General features: G+C 38.4%; 1 pseudogene; it reads right to left on the minus strand.

Moving 5' to 3' along the window:
- Positions 1-310: 310 nt before the first annotated feature.
- LOC113340398 lies at positions 311-410 on the minus strand (annotated as a pseudogene).
- Between the last annotated feature and the right edge of the window lie 7,654 nt (positions 411-8,064).

The following is an 8,064-nucleotide window of genomic DNA, read 5'->3' on the forward strand; positions in this document are numbered from 1 at the left end:
ATCAGGTTAGCTGAGACGGAAGCAACTTATGAACTTAAACCTGGGACCTTACAGCTGCTCCCAATCTTTTTAGGGAAAGAAAATGAAAACCCCTATTTCCATGTTAGGGACTTTGAGGAAATTTGTAGTACCCTAAGGATTAGAAACTTAGATGATGATGCTTTGAAACTTAGGTTATTCCCATTTTCCATGAAAGATAAAGCTAAATCGTGGCTATATAGTTTGGCTTTCGGGTCAATCGAAACGTATGAACAACTTACATCTGCCTTTTTGAACAAGTTTTTCCCTAGGCATAAAACATCGTCTATTAGGACGCAAATCTGCACGTTTTCTCAACAGGAGGGAGAAACTTTGTATAGGTATTTGGAAAGGTTCAATGATTTATTAGCGCAATGTCCTCATCATGGTTTAGAGAAGGTTAGGTTAGTTCAGATCTTTTATGAGGGTTTAGATTATCCCACCACAACCACAGTAGAATCTATGTGTACTGGTGGATTTGAGAACCAAATAGTTGATGACGCGATGACATATTTGCATGAAGTCGCCGAAAATACCCCACAATGGAAAAGTAGTAGGAGACCCCAGAAAACAATTCTTCTTAACAGAGGAAACGTTAATAGGGTATAAGGAAGTTATGAATCAGATGCCAAAATTGCTTCTATAGCGAAAAGGTTAGAAGCTTTAGAAGTGGGTAACACTAGTGGTAGATTGGAGCCTCTTTGGGAAGGACAAAATAATGAAGATCAAGACAATGCTTTATATGATAACACTAGGTTTGATAATCGTCAGAAGTTTGACCCATATTCAGAAACCTATAATCCTGGTTGGAGGAACCATCCGAACTTTTCATGGTCTAAGGGCCAGAGTCAGGGTCAGTCTGATAATTCTAATGCTCCCCCAGGTTTTGGCTACATTAGGAATACATCAGGCCCAGAAAATAAAACGACTAGCTTAGAGGAATCTATTAAGATGTTAGCAAAAACTCAGGAAATGTCAGCACAGAGCCATGTTAGTTTTCAACAGGAAACCAAGCAGAATTTTCAAACTAATGCTCAGAGCCTTGCTAAGTTAGAACTTCAAGTCGGCCAAATAGCTAAGACCTTAAGTGAGAGAGATAATGGTAGGTTCCCTAGTCAGACTAATCCCAATCCTAGAGGAGTTCATGAAGTAGGTACAAAACCATCGAATCAATTGAATGCTATTAGAACCCTTAGGAGTGGTAGAATAGTAGATAATCAGGTAACCATGCCCGATAGTGAACATACTGTAGTTCACCCCTCAGGACCACTAGCTAAGGAAACTGATAAAATTTCTGATGATGCCAACTCAGTCCCTGAAAGGTCTGATTTTATGCCTAGAGCCCCATTTCCTCAGCTATTAGTACCAACAATGAAGGAATCAAACTTTAATGACATAGTGGAGGTTTTTAAGCAAGTTACCATAAACCTTCCTTTATTAGATGCAATTAGGCAAATTCCTACTTATGCCAAGTTCCTTAAGGATATGTGTACGCGAAAGCGAAAACTTAGCGTCCATAAGAAAGCCTTTTTAGCTAGTCACGTAAGTTCAATTATTCAGAACACCACAACTCCAAAGTACAAAGACCCAGGTTCTCCTACCATTGCTTGCACAATAGGTAACTTCCGGGTAGAAAAATCTTTACTTGACTTAGGAGCCAGTGTGAACTTACTGCCATTCCATGTATACATACAACTAGGACTTGGTGAAATGAAACCTACTCAGATGACACTGCAGTTAGCTGATAGGTCTGTTAAAATCCCTCGAGGTGTTATCGAGGATGTTCTTATTGATATCGACAAGTTTATTTATCCAGTGGATTTCGTGGTCCTAGATACCCAACCTGTTCCTCACCCAGAGAACCAGATACCTGTGATTTTAGGTCGCCCATTTTTAGCTACGTCTAGTTCGATCATTAACTATCGAAATGGTGTGATGAGTTTATCTTTTGGTAATATGACTATGGAGATGAACATTTTTAATGTAAGTAATCTACCTCATGAGCTAGATGACACATGTGTTGAAGAGGTGAACATGATAGAAGCCTTAGTTTAGGAGTCATTACCAAACATTTTGTCTGAAGACCCATTAGAAAGTTGTCTATCCCATTTTGGTTTAGATTTTGACGACGATAGCACTATTGAATAGGTGAATACTCTATTATATTCTACCCCTGTGTTAGACACTGATAGATGGAAAGCTAGGTTCGAACCGTTACCAGTTTCTGAGACTACCCTAATTCCTTCTTTGGAAGAGCCCCCAAAGTTGAACCTTAAACCACTACCCGATACTCTAAATTATGTGTTTTTAGGCCCATATGAGATTTTACCTGTGATTGTAGCTTCCGATTTGGATAGTGATCAGGAAAGTAGGCTAGTAAATGTACTTCAAGACAATAAGGAAGCTTTAGGGTGGACTAGAGCAGACATTAAGGGTATAAGTCCTACTGTGTGTATGCATCAGATTCATTTAGAGGAAGACTCCAAACCTTTCTAGGGAGATACAACGTCGACTGAACCCTAACATGAAAGAGGTAGTTCTAAAAGAGGTGCTTAAGTTGTTAGATGCAAGTATTATCTACCCAATTTCAGACAGTAAGTGGGTTATCCCTGTTCAGGTTATCCCCAAGAAATCAGGTATCACTGTAGTCCAAAATGATAATAATGAATTAATCCCAACCCGAGTGACCACGGGATGGCGTGTGTGTATTTACCATAGGAAATTGAACAAGATCACAAGGAAGGATCACTTTCCCCTTCCTTTTATCGACCAAATGCTAGAGCGATTAGCTGGACATTGATGTAGTTTTGAAAGTGGTAAGTAAAGTATCGTTCGCTCGGACTTGTAAAGACTCGATTCTAGACTTAAATTCTAACTCTAAAAACAAAGATAATATATACAAAGGATTGTCACGAATATCTAGAGGTACTAGGACTTTGGATTTGACTACTAATCACATTCAATTGGTTTATATAATGATTCATAACAATTCTAGCTCTTTTGTTGACTTTTTTCTTTTCCAAAAGTAGATTTTATAAAGTGTTAGATGTAAATCACAAGCATGACGCATCAAAAGTACTTAGACCCAGCATACATCATCAAACAAAATCACAACTAATCTAGAAAAATCATAAATCAATTAAAACAGGTGCAAAAGTCATAAAGAATCAATTGTAGTTACCAAAGGATTGTGAAATGGGGTTTCGTCCGTCGTCCCAGCGATGGGGTTTAGCTCATGATGGTGAAAACAAACTCAAAATAATAACTCATGGCTTAATAGGTGTTTTATTGGAGAAAATATAATGGACAGAAATTCGTAACACTATATTACTGTTACAGACGTCACTGTTACAGGTAAGTTGTTGTTACAAAGAAAAGATGACTGTTTTATTATGAAGTGTGATTTATTCTTCGTGTTCTTCTTCTCCTCCAGCAGTCTTGCCTGCAGCTTCCCTGTAACTTCACTTGCAGCAACCCTAACACCTCTGCTCGGTACCCAAACTCTCCAAAAACTCTATGAAGATCAAAACGAATCTAACAGAATATATGGCTCCATTACTGCACGAAATTTCCAAGAATAGAACCAACAGAATCCGAATGAGTATTCTTCCCTGTTTTAACAAATCAACGTGGAATAATCATGTTTCTTCCGCGTCCAAGTCCATTAGCTAGTGTCCATAATCCTAACAGGACCATACCCACCTACTTCCACGGAAAATCCATGAGAGAATATCGTTCAAATCCAAACTGGGAAGTTCACGGCTCTGTAAATTTGTTCCCGACAAAATATGTTTAAATGGGGAAGAATAAGGGGCGCCCCCTATCCTCTGATGGGGTATGAATAACAGGTGGGTGGCCCTTAACAATTCGGGTGCCCCTTATCCAAAATGGGAGTCCTTTTAGTAGATGTCCTCCGGAGGTGCCTTTTGCAACTTTTCGAGCCGAATTTTCCAAAAATGTTTATTTCCCAAAAGTACCTAAAAATACACAAAACACCATAATAAGTAGGAAAATGGGTACTAAGAATATAGAAAATCGAGATGAAAATAGACACATAAATGCGTCTATCAGACATAGTCACTATTTCTTCTTAGATGGCTACTCTGATTATAATCAGATCGTTATTGCCCCAGAAGACCAAGAGAAAACCACTTTTACTTGTCCCTTTGGTACTTTTGCGTATAGGTGCATGCCTTTCGGGCTATGTAATGCCCCTGCAACTTTTCAGCGTTGTATGATGAGCATATTTTCTGATATGGTAGAACGGTTCTTATAGGTCTTTATGGATGATTTTTCATTGTTTGGTTCATCTTTTGATGAGTGCTTGCATCATTTGACATTAGTGTTGACTAGGTGTAAGGAAAATAATTTAGTGCTTGATTGGGAAAAATGCCATTTCATGGTTGAATCAGGAATTGTCTTAGGGCACATCGTTTATTCAAAGGGTATAGAGGTAGACAAAGCCAAAGTTGACCTTATTAAGACTTTACAGGTCCCAAAAACCGTAAAAGATATTAGGTCATTCTTAGGGCATGCAGGTTTTTACCTTCGATTCATTAAGGATTTTAGCTTGATTTCTAGACCTCTTTGCAATTTGCTTGCAGAAGATGTTAAGTTTGTATTTGATGATGCTTTCTTAAAGGCTTTTGATAAGCTTAAAACTTTACTCACTACTGCCCCGATAGTCAAGGCACCTAACTGGAACCTACCCTTTGAAATTATGTGTGATGCTTCAGATTATGCTATAGGCGTTGTGCTAGGTCAGCGAGAAAACAAATTACTTCATGTGATTTATTATGCTAGCAAAACTCTGAATGATGCCCAAATGAACTACACAACTACCGCGAAGGAACTTTTATCCATCGTGTTTGCCTTGGATAAGTTTAGATCCTATTTATTAGGTTCTAAGATCGTAATCTATACTGATCATGCTGCTTTGAAATACCTTTTGTCTAAGAAGGATACCAAACCTAAATTGATTAGATGGATCCTTTTGTTACAAGAATTTTTTCCAGACATTAGAGACAAAAGGGGTGCAGAGAATGTAGTAGCAGACCACTTGTCTAGGCTAGTTGTTAGTTCCCCTAATAATTCCCTTCCTATAAGGGACAGTTATCCTGATGAACAATTGTTCTCTCTTTCCCAATCACCTTAGTATGCAAATATAGTGAATTATCTTGTTACTGGTCGAATGCCTCAACATCGGGGTAAGCAAGATCGTTCTAGGTTTTTAGCCGAGGTTAAGCATTTCTTTTGGTATGATCCTTATTTGTTTAAGTATTGTCCAGACCAGATCATTAGGCGATGTGTACCTGAGAGTGACCAGTCCAGTATTCTCTCCTTTTGTCATGAACATGCATGTAGGGGTCATTTTAGTGCTAAGAAGACTGCTGCTAAGATTTTGCAGTGTGGATTTACTGGCCTTCGTTGTTTAAAGATTCCCATAGTCATTGTGTTTCTTGTGAGCGTTTCCAGAAGTTAGGAACCATTTCCCGTAGAAATATGATTCCTTTGAACCCTATTTTAGTGATTGAGGTCTTTAATGTGTGGGGCATTGATTTTATGGGTCCATTTCCTATTTCTTTTGGTTATCTTTACATACTTGTCGCTGTAGACTATGCGTCTAAGTGGGTTGAGGCGGTTCCGTGTAAATAAAATGACCACAGGGTCGTAGTCCAGTTTTTGAAAGAAAATATACTTACACGTTTTGGTACGCTGCGAGCTATAATTAGTGATGGAGGTTCACACTTTTGTAATAGACCGTTTGCTCTTTTAATGAAACAATATGGTATTACCCATAAAGTAGCAACCTCATATCACCCTCAGACTAGTGGTCAGGTAGAGGTTTCCAATAGGGAAATTAAACGTATTCTAGAAAAAACAGTTAATCCAAATAGGAAAGACTGGTCGTCGAGTCTTACTGATGCCTTATGGGCTTACCGTACTGCGTTTAAGACACCCATTGGAATGTCACCTTATCGTTTAGTGTTTGGAAAGGCATGTCACCTTCCTGTTGAGTTAGAGCATCGAGCCTATTGGGCTATTAAGAACTTAAACTTTTCACTTGACAAGGCAGGAGCTCAAAGAAAGCTCCAGCTCAATGAGTTGGACGAGATTCGTAGAGATGCATACGATAGTGCTAAGGAGTATAAGAACAAAATGAAACTTGTGCATGATAGGAATATTTTACGAAAGTCATTTTTTCCAGGTCAAAAAGTTCTTCTGTATGACACTCGTTTGCATCTATTCCCCGGGAAGTTGCGCTCTCAGTGGACTGGTCCTTTTGTGGTCTGTATTGTTTTTCCTCATGGCGCTGTTGAGATTGAGACACCAGATGGTAGTAGTTCTTCGAAGTTTAACGGTCAGCGATTGAAGCCCTTTTTAGAGCCTTTTCCTACAGGTGATGTTGAGGAAGTCCCTCTGGAGGACCCTGTTTACCTTGATTCACAATTGAGGCGATTTTGTATGTTGTATAATATTTGTGTAGGTTTTTGGTTACACTTCACCCAGGTACTATCTTTCCAACTTCTCTCTTTACTATTCCTCATGTTACTTATATTTTTGGTACTGTTCTTTGATTAGAAACATTGAGGACAATGTTAGATTTAAGTTTGGGGGTGGGGTAGAACTTTTTGTTACCTTTTCGTTGCAATAATTAAACTCCGGATCCTAGAAATTTATGCTTATTAAGGATTGCACTGACCAATCTAAGTGGATGGAAGCCTTTTGGTTGTAGGAGTTGAGGAACCAATCTGACTAGATGGCAACATCTAAAGAGTCTATTCATAAAAGCACAGAGCTCAGGTGTTAGAAATAACATGATATTTTCACCATATCTCGTTGAGTCCTTTTCACTTCTGTTTTTATTTTGTTTTGTTTTTAAAACTATGTTTCTCTAAAAGATTAGGTGGGTCTCACGATTCAGGTTGTTTCCAATGCTAGGGTGAATTAGAGTGATTGAGATACAAAAAAAAAAAAGAAAAAAAAAAAAAATTGAGACCAGACCATCAGACCAACTGGAATAAATTCAATGAAGTCGACCACTGGAACCCTTGTATATGCCAGTTGTGTTGACCTAGAGTTAGGATTATCAATCACTGGTTCCCTTGTATATGCCAGTGTGTTGATATTAGTCAGACTAGTATCTCAGTCCATTAGGATAGGTTCATTTAGGCGGAGGCCTTCAGACAGATATGAGAAACACCGTTCACCTAGTAAACATCAAAAAAATCTATGTTTTTCTATATCCATCTTCTTGATCTATCCATGTGATTAGTTTGGAATCCGAATATTGATGTCCATAGTGCGACTATCTGAGTAGAGCTCTGTCACTTCATATGAATTTTAGTATGCTTGAGTGCGAACTCGTGTACAACAATTGGAATTTCGCATCAGGGTACTTCCTCCTATAGTCAATAAGTATGCCAACCAAGGAGATTCTTTAGAGACACCCAAAATTCTAAGTTTGGGGGTGATTATCATTCTCCTTGTGCCTTACCTTTAGCTCTTACAGAGATCCCTCACTTGGGACTTGACATATGTGCCTCAACCATTTTACAAGATTATCCTCATACACGTTTTCCTGAACCTAGTGATGTCCACAAGAAATTTCAGTTTTTAGAAACCCATCCTCTGGTTGATGTGGTTTACCCAGGCTATGATACCCAGATTGACTTTGTTTTCCCACCAAATATTTTTCTTCCAAATGTGGGAATGTTTGATTTTCAAATGTGTCGAATATTAAGTTTTGAGACTAAACCTAATTACTTTAGGAGATTAGGGTCGACATACTTGTTTAAGGAAGATCACCACTCTCATTGTGGTCAGCTGTGCAAGTAAAATCTGATTGACTTAGAGGATCCTCAATTATTCAGGTTATTATTATGTGCTTATAAGTTTTTATTTGAGTTTTTCCAGACTCTAGGACCTGAACATTTGGATCTAACCTATGAGGAAATGCAACCCATGAAAATATTTTATTTCGACCCAGTTACAGATCCTGAACCTGAACCACAACTAGATGTAGTTGTCTTAAACAGGAAACTA

Source organism: Papaver somniferum, unplaced genomic scaffold (assembly GCF_003573695.1).
Source record: "Papaver somniferum cultivar HN1 unplaced genomic scaffold, ASM357369v1 unplaced-scaffold_21, whole genome shotgun sequence".
NCBI lineage: Eukaryota > Viridiplantae > Streptophyta > Magnoliopsida > Ranunculales > Papaveraceae > Papaver > Papaver somniferum.